Here is a 26904-nt window from a genome sequence, read left to right as displayed (position 1 = left end):
TAACAATTTTTAATACAACATTAATTGTACTAATTTATTGTGTTAATTTTTCAGTACATGATTAGAAAATATTTTATTATATGTAAACACTGTATGAATTTTAAGAAAATATGGTGAAATGCCTGCGCATAGCGGTGGTAAAATATTTTTTTAGTTTTGAAGTCAATTGAATTTATGATAGAAATCAAGCGGACGTTCGCATTGTATGATGGACTACCTTGCTCCTTGGGTATATAAGACTCAAACAATAAGTGAAACAGTAATTATTTTCTAAGTAAATAGACGTGCCTAAATGAGATGAAATAATAAATAAAATTTACTTCAAATAATCTCAAGTAAAGATTTTGTAAGTTTCTTGGAGACTAGTATAAAATTATTTACTGATTTTATTCCAATTAGTGGAATTTTTCAAGCATATTTTGTATATTTGGAATTAAACAAATATATCCAAAACAATTGCAATAATAATGAAAGTAAGAAGTTTCAGCATATACATTATACCTATACAAGCAGACAAATATTACAAAGGAATTTAATAGAAGTTTAAGCAGAATTCTATGTACAGATTACAAGTGACGATTTTCACAAAGAAGAACGTAGAGACAATCACTCAAAGATATTTCCTTCTGAACGTTCTTGAGTAACGGTTCCTGACTATGTCAGATCGACCGTGAAACCAAAGCCATTTTATTTCCTTGCAAATGCCACAATCGGTCTTCTCAAACTCTTTAAGAAAAACACCACTATTACTTTTTAAATCGGAAAACTTTGTAATGTGTACGACGATAGTAATAAATTTTTTAATTCTAACGTGATGTGCAAATTATCATAATTCAAGAATTTTAATTGTGAAGAAATAATTTATATCGTAAAGTAAAAGATTTATAAATTAAAGAGAATGCATAATTAATAAACTAATTTTACTTTAATAATTATATTATTTGAGGCGTATTTGTCAAGAAGTTTAATGGTAAAGAATGAAAGATTTGCAACAGACAAAGAGTCATTTGATGTTTTGATCTTTTAAATAAAAAGTTAAATTTATCGTCGTTAAATTTATTGTAGAGAATCTATTTCTTATTTGTTTTTTAAATGTATATTTTTCTTCCAATGTACTATACATAGTATTTTTATTATATATAGTGCTCCGTAAACGACAACTGGGTCCTCTTCGCACGCGATTCGACAGAGAAGATGGAACACCAGAGATAATGCCTATCGACTTCTCCTCTATATACATACATATACACGCACACACACATATTGTGAACCAATTTGAGGATGTCTACACAAAGATAATTGAATGTATGTGTGCGTAAGTACACGACACGTTTTTCTCAAAGGTCAGTATAACAGCATTGGCTACCCTCTCCTCTTGTCTTTTATATAATACATCAGCTCTTATAAAAATACTCTACAGAAGTGTTATAAGGCAACTTTTTCTTCGTTTACGAAGGTACATTCGCGGCTAAAGGCGCAAATCGCGAGCGATCGATCGAATCTGCTTCTGTTGCTTTCTTTGGTTTGAGAAGTAAAGGTGCTGCTTTTATTAAAACCGCAGACTAAGATGAATCTAATTAGTCACTCTTACATTTTTGAAGAAGTATATTTTTAAACTGTCAAATTTTTCAAACTTTGTAATTGAATAATAATGTACAAATACATGTTGACATTTATTTTCAAAAATTAACTTTTTTATTTTTTCTAAACAAAATTACTTATCGCTACAAGTAATATATTTCTTTATCATGATGGATGTATTTTCCTTCATTGTAAAATGTATCAAATAACACGTTTATGATTTACTTTATGTAAAATTTATGTTTAATTATGTTAATTATTTCACTCAATAAAGTTATTATTATTGTTATTAATAATATTTTCATAGACTTATTATATGTAAATACTATATTTATAGACTATTAGACTTACATAATTTTGAAATTTTTCTATGATGTATTATATACTTGTAAGCATTATATATTTTGAGTTATTACTTCAATTATAATTTTTTCTCTCTCTCTGTTTCTCTCCTTCTCTCTCCGAATATGTGATCATTAATTTTTAATGTAAAATATATTAATAAATTTATTAATTATACATATTAATGTTATATATGTGATAAGCAGTATACTTTTTGTGCACTTTTTATATTTACTTTTCGTTTTTATCGTGACAGTTTTGTGACAGCTGGATGATAACAGTAAGCTATACTGCAAATTGCTTAATGGGAGAATCTCGTTAATCGATGATGTCGAACATATGGCATGTTTGATTAACAAATGCCCTTTTCTTTATTCAGAAAAGTGCCGTTAAAACTCAGGTGGTAACGCATTAATAATTTCATCTTTAAACAGCATTCAAAGTATATGTAGATGTTGCTGATATTGCTATTATTTATAATAATCAAAAGTAGCAGCTTAGTTTAGAGGTCAACGTACAAAAGTTAAACTGTTTCATGTGTGTGCTTATTTAATTTTTGACGGAAACGTTTGAGAAAAGTAAAGTTTCTTACCCCAGTTGTATTTTACGATCTGCATAAAGATTGCCTTAAAGATTCGAGATAAGAAGCGATTAGCACACTTTGTGTGGTTCTAATTCAGTTATCACATTTAATTTCTCAGGAGAGATTTATATCTTCACACCGGTAGCGTTTATATTCCTATTTCAGATTAGCATTATTGAAACATTACACGCAATTGTTATATTTTTTATTGTATTATTAAAATTGTGTTATACCAACTGTTTATATTTTTGATTGTTTTTAAAAACTATTTTGCAAAAGCTGCTTCGTAATTTGGTTGTTCAAAATTTAATTTGCAAAAGTGAGAATAGTTTTTTTTTAATATAATTTTTTTAAATAAATAATTCTAGTGAAATTCTTTCGGACGGTAATATTAGGAATAATTGTATCGCTACTGTTGCTTGATGCATTTCGGTTGATAGGAAAAGAAACATTTGCAACATTTCGCGTTTTTTGGAACGACTGTGAAACTTAATGATGTCGATAGGCTTTTATAGAGACTTTATAATGACTGCGGCTTGCTATAAATCTGCGCTCCCCCCTCACCCCTTTATAATGGTATTTTTTTATAGTATCTGCTTCATGTCCTGTTACATCATGATCACTCTTGTGTAGATAATTTTATGTGTGAAGTATTATTGACATTAAATTTTTTTTACACGGTCATATTCAAGAATGTGTCTTCTGAAATATGATGACATTTATCCATTTTCTCGTATATAATCAATTCTAATTAAATTAAAATGTGAAGATATATAATGCTAGATATGTTTTCTTATATTTCATGTTGTGTCTACTTTCGTGTTATATTCTTAAGTTGTGGTGTAAACAGAAAGAGACAAATGTATTCAAGTACTTTTTCTTATTTCTTAAAATATGAATTAGTAAAATGTTAAAAGTCAGCTTTCAAAGCTTTTTATTTATCTCCTCATTACTTTATTCTTCTCCGTTTGCCCGAAAAGTTTAAGGAAGAGACTAATACTATAATTTATGTTAAAATTAAAAAAAAAGAAATTTCTTCGAGTATAGCAGCTGTCTTTATTAATCATCAATTGCTTTTCCATTAAGTGCTATTCATTATGCAAGGCAATAATAGAATGCACCTTACATTCGTTTAATTTGCGTTAAAATTATAAGTTATCGATTCGTGTCTTTTTCTAAGATAAGTCAGACGATTATCATCAATCGAGGTGTAAACCACGAGGTCAGGGATGGTCAGCGAAGTAAACTCGTCACATCGTGCCATCCGTTTAATAACGGCGATCGGTTTTATAACGCCTGCCCATTCACCAACGTATGAGGGCACGTCATTGACGCTACGGTTGAACATATTTCACGTGGGCGAAGTACGCGATCGAGGATGTGAGCAAAGGGGGAAAGGGGATGGATCGCTCGCAGAAAAGGAGAACAGGCGATCGCCGTTTGAATCGCCGTTTATGTCCAGGTGCAAGCTCCCCTTGAACCGATCGGTGGGGGCCGTCCTACCCCTGTTTAGGGCGCAAGCTCAGCCCTCTGATTGGTCTCGGTGCCCCGTGACGTCACCGCGCCGCTAGCGTTACGTATAACTTCAAGCACGCGGAGCTTTGGATTCAGTCAGTTGACTGGTATTCGCCATACCGAGCAGGTCTCACCTTGAGATATTGAGGATTGTCGAACTTGAAGACGGACCATCGAGCTCCTGATTGTTACTGATCGTCATATCTTTTGACACTTTTGGTCTTATTTTCGAAAGGTAAGTGATTTTAATTTTCAATTTAATAGGCATATTGTTTAAGTGCTATCATTAATTTTTTCTAAAGTCAGTACAACTTAAAAAAATTACAATCAATTGCTGCCCTCTTTTTTTTTAAATTTATTTCATATATTTTATACGTTCCATGTTTTATCTTTAATTTGTTATTTAAAATATATACGAAGAAAAGTATGAAAAGTATCAATTTTATTATAGCAGTCTAAATAACGTATATTTGTACATAAAATTAATAAAACTTATGTTTTATAAAAAATAAAAATTATTCAAATTAGAAATATAATTTTGTATTACAAATATATTTAAAAACTGTTTAAATTATTGGCTAATATAATTATACTTCTATGTTATTAAAAGTTATATTCTTAAAGTTGACAAGAAATGATTTTGATTTTTTTTCAAACCGAATTACTTTACAAGAAAAAATTTCTGATTTTAAGATAATGATTTTCATTACTGAATGAACTACAATAAAGTAAATTTGTTGGCCACTTCGTAAGAGCAAAAGTTTGAATGAGTATTCGCGTACAGTTGATGGATTTAATATTAGCTTTCTTAGGGTTCTAATTTTCCTGCTTTTCGCAGAATAAGAGTTTATGCCTTGTATGTATCTTATAAATTTGGCTATTATACTAATAAACTACATAAAATATACGGTTATTAAGACGAAACTGTCTGAAGATCTTTTATGAAAAGTTAATTATCTGCTGTGTGAACTCTCAAATAAAGTCAGAGAAGAGAAATGATGAGATTAATAAAAAATTACTTACTGTAAGAAGATAGATAAATTATGTACAAATAATTTAATTATAGCAGAAATATCTAAACATTCTTTCTTTACTGTTCGAATTGCCTTATCAATCTTTATTACCAAATATATCTTTTATGGAGGGACGAAAGTTTTTCCTTTCGTTGAGGTAACAGTTCGTATTGGCTCAGTAGATTATTGATATTACTATAAATATTATTTGATTTATGTTGTTTGTGTACATTAAAGCCTTTTAAAGTAATAAATAATACGCATGTACAAATTGTACTTTGCTGTAATAACAGGAATCTATTATTCCCTCAATTCAGTTTTGTGCAAATTTAATTCAACATCAGTCTCGTTTAGTCCGCAGGGTCGACGGACAAGTTTCGTGCCAATGTTCGATTATATCATAGACGCAACAGGCTTCCGATGTAATATGTAGTCTTATATGAGAAAAACAGATTCTTTTTTATATAAAATTGATCGAGAGCAGTTTCTTGAGAGAACTTAAGTTTATTCTACATTGACATTATTTTTTATTGCGCCAATTATCTCTTTAGTTTCCATTTTAAATATCTATTATATTCTTTTTATGAAAGAATAAGCGTTTTCCTTGGTCTGAGGTAACAGTTTATTAGCTCAATAGAAATTACAATAGATATTAATATAAATATTGTTTAAAATATGCCATTTTTGTGGAGCTGAATAAATTGCAAGATTTTTTCAAATATCAAATTATACTTTATTGAAAATTGATTGAAAGAATTGTTCTATATTGACATTTTTTACAATTTAACTATTATTTATCATGAAAATATGTATCATAAAAGGTACAAATTACACGTTGCTTTGAAAGTATTATAAAACAAGAACTTTGCTTAACAAAGTTTGAGTGCTTTATACTATTTTATGTTACAAAATGCATGTAATAATAGCGCAAAGAGCTTAATTTCTTTAATAATATATTTCAGTAAATTTTAATATGTGACAAAAGTATAATATGAAGTAACAATACAGTACCGCACAAAAGCATTTGTGTTTCTTAAATAAATGATGAAAATGTTGAAAAAGAGTAATTTCAATCTTTTTTCACAGTTTTCCAGATGTTGAGCAATGTTCAACAATATTTTGATGTTAAAAGTACTTAATATTAAAATAAAAAAGAAACTATAATATTAAAAATTATTAATAAATCGTTACCCTACTATGACCGCGAAATGTATCAGGTGAAATAAAAATGTAGATACGAATATGCTGATCGAAAGTGGATCTTACAATTAGGGATTATTAATAATTTCCTAGGTGAATGTACATATATTTAAAAGTTCCCTCAAATTGCGCGCCACATGTTTGTCGGATTTTAAAACACAGATGTTAAGTAGAACTAAAAATGTAATAAATGTTAACTTAAAAATTATTAAATTATTATTCTTTAAAGAAACTATTAGGTTATTTATCGGTGATATTTCACATATGAAGATGAAAAGATAGATAAAAGAATAATGGTTTAGACAGTTATTGATTAAAAATACAATATGAGCAACATGATATCAACGTAGTTTTAACAATTTTGTTTTAATATCTGGCCTTTATTCTTTGTTTTCTGATTTCTTGCGCATTGACATATCATTTCCTGTTTCATGCATTAAATGCATTAACATTTTCTGCCTTTCCAGCCGATGCATTCTGTAACATTTTAATGCAAAATACTGTTCAATTAACGTAAAATTTTTTTGGACAACAAAAATATAAAAAAAAATATATATTTTCGGCACTGATATTTTTTTTAGAGATTTGCTTTTTCCATATTTCACAATAAAAATATTTGTCTTGAATTTTTAAAACAAATCCCTGAAATTTGTTTTTGAAATTTTATATTTCTTTACAATTTAATGACTGTCGCAATTTATTTAAATTCTGTACGTTGTTGTGAATCTCTAATCGAAATATATCTGTTATTTCTAATAATTTACATATTGAAAACTATTCTAAAAATTACTCATCATGCCTGTGCAATGCGTAGATAATACAATATCTTTAAGAAAAATTGCGACTTTTTTATTCATATGGAAGTGGAAAGTAAAAATGTGGAAAGAAATTACATCATATAAATTGTAAGGTGAACGACGCGCCGGCCAATTTTATTTTCTATATGGCGCGATGGGCGATCGAAAGCAATTTTGAGAAACGCCGCGTCGGGATGCGACTCCGTTCGGAGAATGGGTTACTATCTCGTACAGAGACAGTCTTAATTCTCGATGCTTTACGACTGCGACACCTATTCTCGCGTGGCCGCTTCAAATGCGGCTTACACCGACGCCGATGAGGTATACTTTACGTTACCAAGCTAACTCCGCTACCGTCGCTCGTTAGCGCAGGACCGAGTCATCTGCAACAATAAGCCGATGTTCTCCAAGGGGACGAGGCATTGTATTTATCGGACTCTACGGGATACGAATGGTAAAAGCACCGAAGTTTCTATCGAGTGGGAGTCTGTCCCGAGACGTGGAGCAACTTTAAAATTTCATCGTGCTTGTCTGTTCCGCGAACCTTTCTTGTGTTTTTATCGGTCCGAAAATCGGTGGGTAAACTCGTTCTCTCGTTGGTCCCACGTATACAAGCCACGTTATTTCCCCACAGTGAACATTTTCGGTGAAGTCTTCCGTTTGGGAGTTCGTGAGAAATCTTTCGAGCGACAGAACATTCGTTATTACATTTCAATTTCACTGTTACGTTGGAGCGTTAAGATTCTTTGATGTTCAGTACTTTGCAGAAGAAAAATACCTGCAAGCTAGTCTTCGCGCTCTTTAGAGTGTGATTATGTAATTTTATTATACATAATTTAATTAAACTGATTTTATTAAAAACACTTTTATCTCTATTAAAGAGGACTATAAGAGAAATACAATGTTGTTGTTTATTTATATTAAGTAAATAAATTGATTTTATTTTTCTTCATTTTATAATTTGTATAATTGACAAATTACGTAAAAAGAAATAAGTAAGACATTATAATATTGATTACGTAACAAGCTAGTTAAATATTAGTCCCTAATTATTGGTAGTCTAGTTAGTTTATCGACTTGTTTATACATACGTTGTTGAAGCTGAATCCCTAGCCAGAGGCTATTCCACGAGTTTAGATTGACAGTGATCGTGTATAATTTATTCCAGTAAGGGGCATTCCCATGTGGGGTGAAAATCAAGAAAGTTATTAGCGACTTTTGTATAATGCAATCTCTTGCAACAATTCCTCCAGATAATCTAATTAAATCAGAAGATTAATTACCGCGAAAATTTATAATTTATTTAAACGTTTCATTACCCAGCTAATTCTTATGCAATGTGTGTGCTACGATGTTCCCTTATGGTCAATCGTTTTAATTATTTGATTACGCAATCATACGATCTATGTAATTTGCAAGTATGACTCTGCTGTAATCACAATTTGATGAAACAATATTTTACCGTTAAACAATGTTGTCGCGTCTTTAATAAATATTTGATGCTGTAAACATTTGACACAATTATTTTTATAGAATATTAAAATATTTTATTTGAACAATTTTTAAATTAAGAGAAAATTTTCAAAAATTACGATTTATTGGCTGTTTTATAGAACTCTGATCTTTAAAGTTTACATAATACTAATTTTTCAAAACATATATAAGATTTTGTGCAGAATTTTTTTAAGATATTTGTTATGATATTCTACAATGATTAATTAATTCAATTATTTGATCTGTTATTTGTAAAATAAATTCATTAAAATAATGCCAAAGTGTAACCAACCGTAACGCTAATGAAATTTGCAAATTTTAATATTCATGAGGATAAATTAGCAAATGTTATTTTAAACTTAATCGTAATTCAGTTGAGAAATCAAGATTTATTTATATATAAATATATATATATATATATATATATATAATTTATTGTTAATGTTAAAAGATAACTGTAAGGTACGATGAACGTTATAGTATTATTTCTTTTTAATACTATATCTGTGTGCAAAAAAGTTATATTTTATAGAATTTTATAATTTTTTTCCCGAATTATTTTCACAAATAAAAGTTTACTCAGTGATAATAAATTTTTAATTAATTTTGTAACTTTATTATTATCTTTCTGTCCTTGCTTCTTGTTTGTTTCTTTTTTTTTATTTATATCTGTATTAATAATTTAAATAATCTTTTTCAAAATAAAAAAAGTTTTAAAATATATTTTAATGAATATTTTTTAAATTAATATGTTATTAAATTAATAAAATTAATTTAATTGGTATGTTATTATTGTACACATATGATTTAACGAGAAAAAAATGACATTAATTCTATTATATATATATTTATATATAATAATAAGTTTAATAATCCTTTGTTTATATTTGCATATATTTGCATGGAAAATGGAAGACGCGGAAAGACTATTGAATGAGTTTTACTAGCGACTTACCAAAGAGATTACAGCTTAGGGAATGATAAGAATAAGGAAAGAAATTCAAAGAAATGGGGAATTATAGACTCAATTTCCAGAACTTCTCCTCATGAGAGAATTAGTAATCTTCATCGGAATGTATGTGCTATCTCTAATTAAAATTGTGATTAGTTGAATAGCTAATGACGTTAAATGCTCTCCTAAGTTTAATAAGTGTTGAAATTAGAATAACCAAAGTTTCTTTTTATGCTTTAGAAGTTGATAAAAAGTTATGTGCACAAATTCGTTTATATATATATTTGTCATTTTGTCTCTAAATTGCAGCATTAATTGGATGATCTAATTTCATGATTTTATCATGTACTGTTCTTACAGACAATATTTGATCTTATTCTATCTCTCTCTCTCTCTCGTTCTCGACATAAAATATATTTTACGACATGTATGTTCAGGTTTAGATTTCAAATAGCAAGCTTTATTAATGATGATCACTGACAACAAATCATTTGAGAACCTCATTTTGGCATGTTCAGGGATACTCGTAACACGATACATTGAGCTCATAACCGCAGATTGTGCATCTCGAATGAAAATAGCTTTGCATTCCTAAGCGCCCATTATAATTCACTGTGCTCCGTCAGTTGATGAAACTTTTTAAAATGGAAATGATATTTTGAAATCTTATTTTTTTGATTTTTGAAATTGCGTGTAGATAAATAGCGAAACGATGATAAGAACAAGAATGCTACGTAGACACTTATGCGAATTAATAGTGTTTTCAGTTGTCCAAAATTGATTTTTCTTCAGTTCAAGTATTTTACTCAAATACATAAAACACTTAAACTTTAATTCAGGCATTTATATATTTAACTTTAACACATAAATACTTGAACTAAAGAAAGTTAATTAAGTTGAACAATTTTGTCAACTTTTTATCTCAGTATATCAGTTACATACTAAAAAGTATGTAAAACAAAATAGACTTACATGTACTGAGATAAAAAGTTGACAAAATTGTTCAACTTAATTAACTTTCTTTAGTTCAAGTATTTATGTGTTAAAGTTAAATATATAAATTACTACATAGTTGCTACATACTTTTACTGACATTGTACATAAAATCTGAACAGCCTTACAGAAATTTAAGTGATTATTTGAAACAGCAACATATTTCAATTTTTTAATAACTTAAATATGTTACCGTTAATTGTAATAAATGTAATTAATTATGCAAAATATATTAAAACAATAAAAAAACGATAGGTAAATATTGATTGTGATCTGAAAAGTCTAAGTCATACATCTTGTGTTTTTTTGATCGCTGAATACAACTTTATTTTATTAATCTAAAACTCGTAAGAAAGTGATCAAAATTCAAGTAAAAAAAATCATGTTAATAGTAATTTGGTTAGTGATGATTTTGTCTCGATTATTTAGTTACTTCTAATTATAATAGTTTTATAAATATTTTTACTGAAAACCAAGGAAACACTTCAAATAAAATACTTTAATAATACTACGTCTAATATGGCAAAATTAAAATAATATGATTAAGAAAAAGATTGTAAATTTCTTATTTAAAAACTTTTGAGTCTCACCGTACATTTGTATATCTGCGTGTTGCGCAATTTGGAGAATGTTAAAATAGACTTTCACATCATCATACGGATCTACTTAGAGATTTGATTTTTTAAAGTAGACTTTTGACAGTGTTTTGATCTTATTATACCAGAGGAAAGTCGCTACTATTACCATAGGCCTTTTAAAGCAGCATTTCCCTATTTCTCGGAAACTAAATGTTGTAGTGCATTAATATTGATAAAAACACTTCAATTATTTGTTTAGATAATTAATAAAATAAAAATTTATAGTTTATATATATTTAATACGTTCATGGCTCCTTTTTGTCTACAATATGATAAAAGTAAATTTTTGAAAATAAAAATAAATTTACAATGATTTTTTTTTGTAGAAAGCCATATTTTAAACAATAGTGTGTATATTATTGATAATATTACTTTACATATTTGTAGCTTTCTATTTTGTTTATATTTTTCTCTTTTATGTTTTTTTTCGTAGTGTAGTTTGAAACATAAAACATAAAATCACAGTGCAGCATGATAAAACGGTGTACACTTCTCCTTGAGAATAGACAATAACTACAAAATCTTCAACTACATTGTTAACAGATAAAATCTCATAAATGTTTACACTTTTTTTAAATACTATAAGGTTGAAAAAATAGCATCAGATGCAACAGATTAACTACCAAACTACGCCAAAAAACTTATAAAATGGAAAGATTCGATTCTAACTTGTTAACTTTTAAAATTTGTTTAATTTGTAATAATTTATTTTATTATTTAATTTATGAATTTATTTTATAGTTGACTCCTTTACGACGCCGTGTTTGAATTTTTCTATTATTGCTTGCTGTTCCAATTTGGAAGTCCAATTCATCTGAATGCTTTTCTTGGGTTATGTTGTGATAACATTAATTATTATACAAAATATGAAACAGTATTGTAAAAATTGCTATACCATCTAATAGAAGACACTTTTTAGTTTGCATTCATATTTTTTGTTTTATTTTTATCTTTTATTTTATTAAGAACTATTCAAAAGCAAAGTGATATGCCAGTATTGGTGACTTTCTGCTAATATAATGATCTTTGCTACGTAATTTATTAATTTTTATAGCAGTTATATATATGATATAAATGATTACACGGTGTACTTATTATTTTTAAAGTAGTAATTAATCTGTTTATAAAGATAAATCTAATGCCTTTGGTCTTATCTATTATTAATGCCAATCAAATTGTATCTTTATTATTGAGATTATTTTGATATAAATTTGTAATATGATTGTAAAAATCAGTAAATATGTCTTTTACTTTTATTTTTATTATTATTATTATTTTGCGAGTTAAAGTCAAAATGTTTTGTTACTATTTGTGCATTAATGGATGTACGCAAAATGTATGGGTGTTAGCTATATTCATTTGAGATTACTTTACCTTTGCTGGTAAGCTTTTCATTTCTTTTTCCTATATATCTTACTTATACATGTCTGACGAAATGACAAATGGCTACACGATAACAATAAATTATTCGAAAAGTGACTTATCTCTCTCGTATACGAGAATTGTTCTATCAGTTGATTACGTCATTGTATTACCTCAGGGATGTAAACGATCAGAATAATCAGATTTCACGATCATTTATGCAATATCTCTTAAATATATTAGATTTCCGAAGTATCGCGCGACTTATTGGGTCACGAAGAATTTTTTAGTCATTTTTCACTTATAGTAGGAATCAAACTATAATTATTAAACTTTTTGTAAATGGAAATGATCCGCTTTGTTGCGACGTCAAAAATATTATCAACACGAAATAAACGCTTTATTTATAACATTATACTTTATTTTGAAAAATATTTATTCTGAGAATAAATGTATAAAATGACATTCAAATTAAAAAATTAAACAGTGGGAGGAATAAAGTGTAAATAAGTAATTTACTCTTTTCATTTGTTTTTTCATAACCTTTATAGCTAAATTAAACGCGGATGGTTGCCGTTTTAAAAAATGAGTCACAGTTCACATAAGTTTGCAAAACTCTGTCTTAGACCATATTATTTAACTAAACATGTTTTAAAGAGTTAGTTAAATACATGTTTTTTTAATTGATTTTGGTACTTTAACTTTAATATTTTAATTAAGTTCAATAATATGGGCTATGAGATTTACTTTTAAGATATTGGGATTAATGTCGTATTGGTTAGACTGAGGTTCAGAGATGATAAAGTTGCTATCAGCATTTCTCCTGTTTATTGCAAACCAAATTTGTACGTTATATTATTTAATCTTTAACAAAAGTTCAATTAACGTACAAAATTTATAATTTATATACTATTAATATGTAAATGTTAATATCGATCGTTTGCATTGTATAATGCCTTTCATTTCAAATCTTTGCGATTGCAAATCGATTCTTTAATTTTAATTAGCTTTTGTGTCATATTTTATTTGAGTAAACAAAATGCTACATTGCACAATATTGTGGAAGCAAAATATTTTGTTACATTTGATTGATAACTTGAGATTATAACTTTTTTTTATAAAAGATTGTTTATTATCAATGTTTTAGAGAAAAATGATATTTGCTCTTTTATTATAGTGATTATCTCGTAAAATTTGCAGTCATTTTAACGAATCATTCTATGATTGAACCATTCAATAAAGAATATTTTGACATTACGTCAGTACGTCCTCCATTTGAAAAAAAGTATTCTTCTGCTATCAATTCGACATGAATGTGCGGTGTTGCGGGAAATATTCGTTACAAGAACTGTAAAACAATCACATCTATCCTGCACTCACAGATTAGCATTGATTTTCATATACCTTTAATTTAACCTTCATATAGAGAATCCGAGCTTAATTAAATTTAAAAAAAAAAAAAGAAAAAAAGTTTTTACCAACAGGCAAATTTGCAAATTGCCATTTCCACATGCGCGCACAAGAGATTACATATCCATAGATATACGAAATTCAACCGCAGAACGCAAAATATCAATAAATGTCAAAGTTAAAACCATTTACATTGGTTCGTATATATTGCGGTATCGGCTTATTTTATGTAATCACTATATATTACAACTGGCGCCTACATAGTTTAGATTTATCTAATTTTGTTCGAGTAGCTAGGCTCAAATCGCAATTTTATGCCGCGTATTGAGTTTGTACGGCAAATGCTTTGTCGATGTCTCCTGATGTATCTGTCTGCACCTGAAAGCTCTCGGAGCTATTTCTTTGTGCACATATGCCAGATTTTATCGACTTTATATATCGCTCTTTGTAGAGTTAAAACTATCTTTTTACTTACACCTGACCCAATTTGTAATTAACCGCTTTTCAGCGACAATTTTTACACGATGTCATTCGCATGCGTATAATCTTGGATATTACATACATCTGTAACAACACATTAAATTAAATTTTCGCTAAAGCATATAGAGAGACGAAATAATAAAAATTGTCGATGCACTCTCCACTCGCTAGCTTTTCTCTTGCAAAATTGTTAATTGTTTCTATTTATTTGAACATGTTACGATAGACTGTTATATCGTTGTTATGCAGAAATAGAATTGCAATGCTGTTCTATATATACATATAATCTCCAATTATATTGTAAATTGGACACGATTAATTGGATGAATGCGTATATGATAATTAATTTGTTTAAAGTACGGAAAATGCTAATCACGTTCTGACCGTAAAGATAGGCAGCTAATCAACATTTTTCCATTAAGGTACAACGACCAACGAACGTGATGAGAATCGTGAAATATCAGTAATAATTAAGCTACTAATTATTCGTTGCTCTTTTTGCAAAAATTATTTTTGCAGTTATAAAAAGATTACGTGTTAAACAATAATTAATTTTGAATACCGCGTGTAGTCTGACGTTATGTACGTCCGACATATATGCGCTCGTACTACTTGCTAATACTTCTATCCTACGATCTCTGTTATTTCATGCAAATGAAAGACTAATAAATATTTAAAACATTTTCAACAAAATTATGCTGCTTTATTATAAAATTTACATAATTTTCACGTACAATTAATTTATATGACAGCATTTTAAAGTGCGCGGTGATCATTAATATAAACGTATGGTGGATTATCTTATTACACTTTTCGACTTTCTTTTTAATTAGTAAATTTTCAATCTTTTGCTTTTTATAGATTTTTTAATTACATGTCCAATTATTTAAGATTGAAAATTAAAGAAATAAATTAGTAAGTTACGTTTAATTAATTTTGATAGATGATAAAAATTTTTATTTTTATCGCGCAATTTTAAACAGAGTTAATTAGTAGAAAAAATTTTAAAAATTAAAAATTCTTGATTACTAAAATATTTAATCATATTTACGTGCTTATGAAAATTTTATGCTATCACATATTTTTTAAAATAAATTTTTCAGTCTCAATTTATAGAAGAAATTTTTGGATGGCATTTCATATATTCGATGAATTATGTTTCAACGAATGTTGCAACGGAATTTATTTTAATTTCTATTTAAAAATGTGAAAAATATTACAAAACATCGCGTGATATAAAAAGTTTGACGTTTAAGCTGGTTCCGAGGGACAAAGGAAAAGTAGTAGTACACTTGTTGAGCCTGCACAGCCTCACACTTTGCACTCTTTGCATTGCGTACGTGGATGTGCAAAGTTTCGTAATTGTGTCGTCCACATTACAATTGCGCAATAGTGTTGCACATTATTACGCACATACAGTGTCATAGGATTTTTAATTATAAAAAACGTTCCCCTTGAAAATATATCAAATTATTAAAATTTGTTATGCGAATCCAAATTAGTGGATCGTATGTATTAATACGTTTTACGTTTGTAATAAGCACGCAATTAATTATTATTATTATTTTAAACAATAAATTAACAAAATTTATCAAAGGCACGTCAAACAGTAGTTGGAACAGAACAAAGTATAAATAATCACTCGACTCGATATATGCAGTATTGTGCATCAATTTGTTATGACACGTATGCTTTCTACAATGAACTATTAAACACGTAAGTCCTATTGCATTGACCGCAATTGTTAAATAATTATTATAGACGCGTGAGATATTTCACGCGTCACATTTATAGTACAGTCATTCGCAACTGCAAAGCGCGCTATTTTCCAATTACATTATGACGCATCTGCTGCATTGCATGTTACATTGAACAGCGCGTTGAAGAGGCAGCGGACAGTAAGCGGATTTCAAAATCGCCGCGGTATCTGTTCACATTATTTCATTCCGCAGATTAAGAGACTTTTATTTTTCGGTCAATACATTAAATCGCGGTTTATCAGGTTTCACGTTCAACTCTTTCTTCAATATCAGTGCTGAATGATACAACGATAACGGATGGGAATATAAATAGAGTCTGTCTCTCTGCGGGGAGGTAGACAATTTAAAGGACATTTAAAATCTCAGTAGGCTAGGTAGGATTCAGATGTGATTCTCATGAAATACTCAAACTGTCAGATAAATGTTTCGATAACAAAGGTAGGTCCTTGGAGGATTCGCACGAAAACTTCATAAATCACTCTTGCAAGAAGAAGAAAAGGGAAAAGCGGCCAAGCGGTTTTTCTTGGTGCAAATATAAGAGAGTGTAACATTAGTGTTTGTATCAAATGTCAATGAGATAACGGAAAGGATTTGTAAATTAAGGGAGATTAAAAGCGTTGTTTAAATTATTAATAGTAATAATAGTTAGTAATAGTAATAACTGCGTTCTCCTATTAATTAATGGACAGAAACATCTAATTTGTTACATTTAATTAATTAATTACATAAAAATAAATTAAGTGAACATAATTTGTTACATTTAATTAATTAATTTAAATAAAAATAAATTAATTAGAGCAAAAATAATACGCAGTTTTTTTGTTTTTAATATAACATATAAGATGCCTTAAGGAAAGTTACTAAAATTAATTAGTTTTTATATCTTATAACGTATACGGGTATCAGAAGGAATACATTTAATAGAAAATTGCATTTAATAGAAAACATTTAGCAGTTATATTTCAGTATTAGATTACTGTAGATAAAATTGTAAATTTAATCTATCCACTTTCAATTTTAAATTTAAACTTTTATTTGACACACTTTATATACGTCTTTCCAATCAAAATAGTTTCTATCATGATATAAGCATATCAATGTCTTTTATGTAACAAAAATTGGAAGAGTGATATGCGAGAAATTCGTCGAACGCACTTTTCATGTCACTTTCTCGAATACTTTGTAGAATACTTTTTTGCTTAAAAAACTATCCAGATGCTTAAACAAATGGTAATTTGATTGAGAAATTAAGAGAATAAGAAGGGCAAGAAAAAATTTCGCATTTTCTTGATTTTTCTACAGTTTTACAACTAATTTTTACCGTTTGTTTTGCATACGGTTCAGTATTATTATGAAGCATTATGTCTATTTCATAAAACTAGATATTTAATATATATGTATGCATTTCTTAAAGCGTTTTCACTTGCAACTCTATACTTTCCTTACTTTATACAAAATGCTCTATATACATTAGAGTACACTTTTCCTCTAGAAAAGAAATTCTCGATAAGATAAGTTCATCCGTTACTTTTTTAATGTACTTTTTGCTTCAAAGACAAATAAAATAAAATTACAATAGATTCCAGGTACAATACTACAGTCAATTGAATTTAAGTTGTAGAGGAAGAAGACGTGCATTTAGATTCAACAACTTTTCGCGGGACACTCTGTAAAAGAAAGTGCTTTAATTATAATTTTTTGTTAAATTGTTGTCAACGAATAAAGTTATATTATTTATATTATTATTTTATATTTTTATATTTTTTATTTTATCAATAATCTGTATTTCGTTATTATAATTAAACCTGGAAAAAATATAAGAAATATTTCCAAATACAGAAATAACATTTTTTGTATTATTTGGAATGCCATTAAAAGTTCTGGAATTAAATTTTATGTAATAATAATGTATGCATTACAATTGAGAGAAAGTATAGGAAATATAGAAAAATATTAAAAATTAATAGACTATTTTTTCTATCCTCTTTTTTACACAATCAATTTGCAATGACATTATTTGAATATTTGATTAAAGAGTTAAGTAATTAACGTAATAACTTAATTGCAGTCACAAAGACTACGTTCTAATATATATTATCAGTGTTAAAAATTTATAGTTGGATACACTATAAATTTTCAATGCAATGAAATTTTCATGGCAATGAATTTCGAAACGCAACCAAAGTATGTTCGTGTGCATGGTGTATCTTATATGCGTATTTTATGTGAGCAAGAATAAGAATTTATTTCTTTAAATAAAATACATAAATATTCTAGCGTGGTAAAGAAGTACTTGAAAAAAGTGACACTCTTGGGATGCATAAATGCATTATAAATAAATGTTTCACAGATAAATCATTTTGTATACATGATCTTTCGTTGTTATTTTGCTTCACTTTTGATTAGACTGTTATCGGAACAACCGCTGCCAAGAAAGCAGGCCGTGGTGGCACTAGTACTTTGATAAACAAAAGCGGAGGACGCGTTATCGATTTTAAAGTTCTCGCGTATTTCACGACACGCAACAGCTTTGCATATTTCGAGCTTCGCGTCAGACTTTGGATATAATCGCGCGTTACTTCCTACTCCCTTTCTTGAGAAAGCATCTCGCACAAGTTTTCGCTTGTCGAGGCCATAACTTTAAGAAACCGGCGCATTCCGCCACCGTCTACGAGTGGTCGCATCGCGATGCAAGATATGCGGCGGCCGAGCACTCGCAATCCCAACGTCGACAAACACGACGCTCGTACCGTGGAGATGCCACATTGATCTATTTTGCGTGTGCCCCAGTGAGCATCAGCATCCCGTTGATCGACCGCGAGATAAGTTCGAGAATTTTTACGAACGTTTTCCATTCTTGTGAATATTCTTGATGATACCATCTTGTCACTTTCGATTGTAATATGGGCATTTGCTTCTCATTTGCATACGTGCTGATGTACAGGATCGTTTGCGTGTTAATGAAAGAATTGCGAGGAAAAGAAAAAAGGAAAATACTTGCGTTGGCACCGCGATACCGAGGAAAGGCTATATTACCCTCGTTGATAATAATGACCTTTAAAATGAAGACAAGTGTTTAAAATGGTTATATGAAAAGATTTAAAAAATTTATGCAATATAAGAAAAAGAAGTAAATTAATAATCACCATTATTATTTGAAAATGCAGCATTTATATATGAAATATGTTGAAGTTATTAATTTGCAACTTCATGACAAAAAAGTTAGATTAAGATTTTAAATATTAAGATATACATTCTGTTCTTATTCAACTGTGTAAGGTAAGTGTACCCTATATGGCCTAGTACTCAAGATGGCCTACTTTGCTGTTTCTAAGTAGTTATACATGATAAATTGAACAAATAATGTTAGTTTATCGTACATGCTATCAACGTGACTTTGCTGTTTGCAATAGTTGACTGCTCAGTTTGTGTATGCTGTTTGATCAAAGGTAGAATTTTCGTAATTGTGTTTTTTTATGATCTAATATTTCATGTAAAAGTTACTTCTTTTTATAACCAGTGATGATTATTTATCTCTGCAATTTATACTATCGTAGCTCTATATTTATATTTTACAATGCTATATTTAATTTATATGTTCGTTATAATAGCCAGCTTATAACCAAAGGAAGAAAAGTCTTCATTAGGTAGAACCAATATGACCCAGATCATTAATGACTAGACACATCGATTGTAATGTTTTTTTGATACCTTTATTACTCCAGATCATAAATTTTAAACTACCTATTAAATTACGACCATGAGTCATGATTTTAAGGAGGAAAAGTTAAGATAAGTTAATTAATTACTTAATGGATCGTTGATAAAAATAGTTCTTCGTGTAATCTTATATATTAATATATCAATATGTTAATAAATTTATAAACTTGTAAATGTAACATTAGATCACTTTATTGTCTATTTTTCGAACACTTTGTGAAAAAGAAGAAAATATATAATTAGACCTTACCATATTCAGTACATATTATGTACGTAGCCAATGGACCTAAATCTTTTCTGAAAATTTTCACTGCACTCATGTGAATATTTGAAACTGTCATATATTTTAAAACAAAGTTTAGAAATGTTTCCTACTTTAAATTTAATCATAATTTTTATTTTGGACAAAAAATTAGAAAAAAATTTTGGTAGGCCATATAGATTAGAGTCACTTTACTTGCTTGGGTATTTATTTCAACATTATACAAATAAATTACGTACTATTCTTTTTACAGAAATTTTTGTTTTAATTTAATATATATATATATATTTATGATTAATATTTTATAATTGTTTAAACAGATCTTGCAGTGTTTGTAAAGTTATTTTATAAAAATAACTTGTTACCGTTACCGTTACTAAAAAATTAACGAATTGTTACTATTGTTAATTATTTGTTACTTTTTTTACGTTAATGAAATATTATATATAAATTTTTAGAGATAAATATAAATAGATTTTTTTTAATCTTTAAACAAAGGAATAAGGTTTAAAATATATGTATATTATATTAAATACACGTATAATTTTAAGATAATAATTTTTTATTATATTTGCGAACGTAATTGCAAAGTAATACAGGGTTTATTTAAATTTTGTAAAAAAATTTTCTAAGAATTCCAAGTTTTTCTAATTTTATTCGTAATCAAAATTCAAAAGGTAATTTTTTAAGTGCAGCTCTTTAAAATTAAATTTATTTTATTGTAACATTTAATGTTTTTTAATCATGTACTATCATCATAGAATTAATTTTGCATTTTATGAATTGAAAAGCTTGTTATGATGATTTCGATATTGAAAACAAAACTCGCAATTATTATTAAATTTGTAATTATATAGATAAAATAATTGTTAATATTATATTATTTATCAAAATACTAAATATTTTATATATGATATATTTGGAATATTAGCTTTGAATACTTTTTATTTTATTTTAATTATTAAATTCATTATTTTAGTTGTTAAATACAAAATATTAAAACTGTAATGTCACAATATTCTTAATAAGCATAATTATTTATTTGATAATTATCTATATCTCGTATTATATACATATAGAGAAAATAATTAATTTAGGAATTTAATCAATGTGACAATAATTAACATTTATTTATTCGCAATTAATTTTTCAATAAATTTTACTTTTTTAAATATGAAATAACTTTGTGATTCTCTTTATGTAAATATTTAACTCGGACACTACTCGAAAATTGTTAAACTCATTTATCACATTTTTTATACAAGAAACATTAACGTACATCATACAGCATATTGCACTGGTTATTGAATTATTATAATGTGTAAAAACAGAGATTGGTATCACCTCCACGAAGAATATAATAACCATTTTGTTTAAGATTAACGATGTATCGTAACACATTGACCTCGTTTACAATTTGATTTACACTTGCATAGGTATCGTAGCGAAGAGAGACATCGTATCGAATTCCGACAAACTTTCTCTGTTATCTGACCACGTATTACACTGCAGAGAGTGCAGATTTAGCATCGAAACGCATGGTTGTATGTACATACACTATTGTCAATATATCTAATTTATACCTTACAACTTGGAGAAGTTGTTTGCTGCACGCTCGAAGAACCGCGTTAGCTCTCATTGGCAATTATATATATTTACTTGGTTTAGTCGTTGGAGCTAGTTTTATTTACTTATTTATAATATTTATAATGTATATATTTTTATAACAATAAAAGTAAATAACGTAGCATTTCATTATTCTATCAGTGCAAACTGTAATCAGTAAACTTTAACAATTGTAGCTTTGTCCTTTTATCAATGATATACCCTGATAGTTACATGTGTTAATGCTATGAAACGTATTCACACAGAAAGGCATTGGGCATGAAAGATAGTTGATCGTAGAACGAAATGGTGATACCAGGGAGATTTCAACGCACCGTATGATGAAGTACAAGCGGGATGTTATGACGTGCGGCAAATGCCCAACATTTCTGGGTTATGTGACAAATAAAGCCGTATGAAACAGGTGAAAACATATGCTGAACATTCGAGATGTTTCTTGAAAAATCTTAGAAGACGATTTTTCTTAGTAAAACGATTGTTGAAAATTGAATTTACGTAAAATAAAAATAAAAATAAAAATAAAAATAAAACTTCTCTAGATGTACACGAAGAAGAAAATATGAAAAGTACACGTGAAAGATTTATATCCACTCCGTGAAATGGAAATGCTTGAGAATGTATTATAATGTTTTCTTGTATGTTTAAAATTATTACTGCAGATTCACAATATACAAGATGATGGGTATATACAAGAATATATTGTTGCCGTGGTATTTATTTCTAAAACCCACGTGCATCGCAATGGGTAAAATGAGCAGGATGCTGTGGTAAGATAAGATCCTGATTGGAAGCTCGTTAGAAATTTACTCACGGTAAATCGTGGATTACGACGCTCGAGGAAAATATAATTTGGAAGCTCTTAAGCGGTAATCGTCCTAAGCAGACAAGTTTTCTCATTGCCAACTAACTGGACGCTAATCCGACGGTAATTAAATAGCACTCCGTTATTGCTCGAAGTTAATCAGCTCCGTAAGCACAGAAACGTAATTGAAAAAAAAAAAGAAAATAATGAAACTTTTGTATTCATCAATCATAGAACACGTTTGTTTATATAGTTACTAATAAAGAAATTTAAATATTTTTTATTTTATAGTTATGTATTGTAATAATAATTGTTTGTAAATAATAAAATCAAAGACATTAAAGTATTATAATAATTATATATTTGTATACTATACAATACGTAACAAAATTTTATTTTTTAGCTTACTTTAAATTAATGTTTAACAAAATTTCAATTTGTAATTATTATACTCATACATTTAATTATAAAATATTTAAGCAATATTGTAGAATATTGCAAAATTGCTGTAACATTGCTTGAATGTTTTATAATGTACGTGTATGTTGCATGCGTAATTAGAATTGGAAGTTCCAGTTTTTTTTAATTAAAAATTTTCAATTAAATTTTCTGTAAATAATATTCTATTTTATGTAAGTAAAAAAGTAAAATCTTATTAAAAATACATTTTATCGAATTTTAGAACGCAAAATATTAAATATACTTATATAAATACAGATTTTATTCTGTTATTCGTTATACGAACAAAATATGAAGAGATAGAGTTTAATGTTGTTGAATAATACTTGTAAAAAATCTGGTATTTGTCTGTGCAAGTTGTCCGGAATAATACTATTATTGCATATAACTTTTCAGTTATATGTATATACATATTATTAATAAAACGTTTCTTAATAAATTTTACTATTAATTAATGGCTTTTAAGAAAATTATTTATATTTAAGATGATAGTTATATCTCTTTTCTCGAAAGAGCAACTTAAAGTTTAATCGAAACATACCGAGAGATAAAAGGTCGCGATAAGTAAACGCGGAGTATCTCGTATATCGTTTGCAGCTTAGGGGAGTGTGTATAAATTTAGCGTACAGAAACGGAAGCTTTATCCCATATACAAGAAAACTAGTTGGATCGTAATTTCCTCTTTAAATTCGAAAGTATTCACGTCATGTCAGTCGATGTTATAAATTGTTTAATCAACTCAGTACGATGAATGATTAAAATAAACATTAATATTAATATCAATATTACAAATAATCTTTCTTTAAAGGTAATGGATAAATGATTAATAACAAGATTTATTCTTAACTGATTAATAATGAAATTTCTAAATAGTTTAAAATATATAGAATAAATTGTACGATGTTCTCTGTATTTAAATCTGAATGAACATTTTTACAATTCTTTTGTATCATTTACTTTTCAAAGAATAATCTTAGGACAGTTTAAATGTATTTATTTGTCCAAAAATACGCTTATGTCATGGTTTGCAGATTCGTCGATAAGAATTTTTAGGTAACAAAGAGCTTAGCATTATTTAACTGCGCATAAATTTGAATAATTGAGAGTAGTAATATCTTTATTTCTTGTTTCGAAAGTAATTCAAATGTCTCAGGTCGAGATTCATGCATTTGAAAAGATCGAAAGAGCTACAACAAGGTTCACAGAATTGCTTTGTGATACTTAAGAAAAGCATTGTAATTGTAAATTGCTTTCCAATCCTCAATGGTCCGTTTTCTTCGAGTTCACAATATCTTGAAGCAAATATGAAATTTTCTCTGGAGTGCAAGATATCAACGATGCACACAATTTGCATCATTTGAAAACATTATCATTCACAATTGAATAAATTCATTTGTACTATTTAAAAGCGGAATATTGTAAAGAAAAGGAAAGTAATTACATATTGAGTCAGAAAGCGTTTGATATTATAATATTGGATTAGGACTGCATTGTGCTAGTGATTCTCAGTTATGCATATAATGAAAGCATATAAATTGTATAATTACAGCGTTATGTATGAGTATTAACACAGCTCTTAATTAAGTAATATATGTCACAATAATTATTACCAAATTATATAATATAAGCGTGCTTTGTGTTGTCAGAGAATCTGTTTATTTTACTTTTTGATAATTTTTTAAACAACAATAATGTTGCAACAAGTATTAAGCGCTATGTTGACTACTATTAAATTTTGAAACAAATTAAAATTAAATGTTTCTTGAAATAGGATAAAGAGGAATTATTACAATATTATTATATTGATTAAAATGCATTTTTGCGTGATTGCAACATCATGAGCCATTATTGATCAAAATTATATTAATTCATAAATTAATATTTTAAATAATTAATATAATAGATGTTAGTTTAAAAATAAATATTAATTTTCTTTATATTTAATTAGATATTATAGTATATAAAGATAACGTCGGCTTGTGTTTGGTTAATTAATTGTGTAAATAATTCAATTGAATTTGAACTTGAATCAAAGTAGATAGTAAAGGAAAATCTTAATTTTCCGAGAAAGGATGCTTATGTATGACTTGCTTGGCATGTAAGATTTTCAAATATGAATGGTATTTAGATCTTCGATAGGTCAACTGTTGCTTGAACGCATCGAGATCTTTCGTGCCATAATCGAAGCGAGAGCTCGATCACAAGTTTACTGTATAAACTTATTGTTAGTTTACTTTTCTTTACTGGTTCTTGTCTATGTGTGGTACACATAAGATCGAATGAAATTTTATGCTTCAAAGAAGGATAGTCTCAAAATTTGAATCAATTTCAATGCGGTGCTTTTTAAAATAAAAGCTAATAAAATTTAAAACAACTTTGCTGACTTAAATTTTTTTACTTTTTTCTTTATTAAATTAAATATGAAAAAGTTAAGAAAATTATATTTAAAAAGAAAAGTAAATTTAGAAAGTTTTGTTTTACCTAATTTAACATCGAGCATTGATATTAATCTTCAAATCGTAATTTAGTTTGTAAAAGATACAGATTTACATAGACTAACTAAAGTCCCTAACTCTTAACTTAAAAAGATTAAATTAAAATAGTAACTTAATTTTTGGTAAATAAAGCTAATAAATTACGTAAGATCAAATTATTATTGATGTTATTTTTTTATTAATTTTTTATAAATTATTTCTAATTTATGCTATTTATTTATTTTTTTTAATTACTCATAATAAAATAAATTTTGAGCTTCTATATCTATTGGAGTTGGAGAATACTTTTATTTTGTATGAAGTTTATTTATATAAAAATCTAAAGAGATTAAATGTTTATTTATAATGTTTTTGTCTGTTACGAATTTATTTTTGAGTATTAAATTGTCTAAAGTGCGAATTTAAAATCATTAATTTTTGCATTTCTTGGATTATCTGAAATAAATATTTTATTGGTATTATAAATAATTATTTTTTCTATATTTTTTTTTCTATAAATTATTTTTTTTATAAACTGACACTAATGTGACATTTTCAACCCTAATTAGAGTTTAAATATTTATGTTTATTATCAATATCTACATATCTGATGTTAAATTAGATATCAAATGAGTTATCTATTGCTTGATTAAAAAATTTCTAAATCTAATTCTTCATGTTTAATTCAGTAAAGAAACGAAACAAAAACTATAAATTTAGCTCTACAAAATTGTTCTAAATTTTATTAAACTTTATAAAAAAAAAAAAAAATGTCAAGATTTAAATATTTAGATAGTAGCCTTTTTAAAATATTATATTTTATTAGATTTTGTTGTACGAAAGTTATCTCATGCTCATCTCATGAGAATTGCCTTTTCTATGGTTTGCGTGGGCACTCGTAAAGCACAACAAAAGTCAAGGTCATCAAATATTCAAAAGAGATACAATGACGTTGACATTTTAAAGTGTAAAAAATTTAATATGTAATTGAATATGATATAAATAATATTTTGTAAATTTAATAACGATAATTTTATTGCACCTGAATATTCATTGAAGAATTTATTATTCAAAATTGAGTCTCTTATTCCGGAAAAACTATGCGGAGCTTAAATTTAATACAGCGGATATTGCAGTCAAATATAATACGTGATCTTTATCGAAGGTTATGTAATTTTTGGGAATAATACTTTCGATAATCGTTTTATTGCAACAAAGAGAAATATACCACGATAGGAATATGTTTCTTTAAGTTTAATATCGATTTATATTGATGCGTGACGAATCGGACGTGTGCGTCTCCTGGGAGCTACTCTGCAGATTTATATACCGTCGAGAGAGAGAGATGAATATTCTATAAAATCACCTATGAAAACGTATATAAATATGCAACACGGGGGAGGACAGATAGGGACGAGGCGTAGATAGGTCGGAATTTTAA

General features: G+C 27.7%; 1 protein-coding gene across 1 annotated transcript in view; it reads left to right on the top strand.

Annotated features, from left to right (window-relative positions):
* The first annotated feature begins 4115 nt into the window (after positions 1–4115).
* The window catches only part of LOC105202817 (tachykinins), a 72528-nt gene continuing 49739 nt past the window's right edge, over positions 4116–26904 (top strand). The window contains exon 1 of the mRNA XM_011171502.3: positions 4116–4256. The gene's annotated coding sequence lies outside the window, so the exon portion shown is untranslated. The remainder of the gene's footprint in view (positions 4257–26904) is intronic.

This window comes from Solenopsis invicta, chromosome 16 (genome assembly GCF_016802725.1).
Source record: "Solenopsis invicta isolate M01_SB chromosome 16, UNIL_Sinv_3.0, whole genome shotgun sequence".
Classification (NCBI taxonomy): domain Eukaryota; kingdom Metazoa; phylum Arthropoda; class Insecta; order Hymenoptera; family Formicidae; genus Solenopsis; species Solenopsis invicta.
This window is presented reverse-complemented; position numbering and strand designations above follow the sequence as displayed.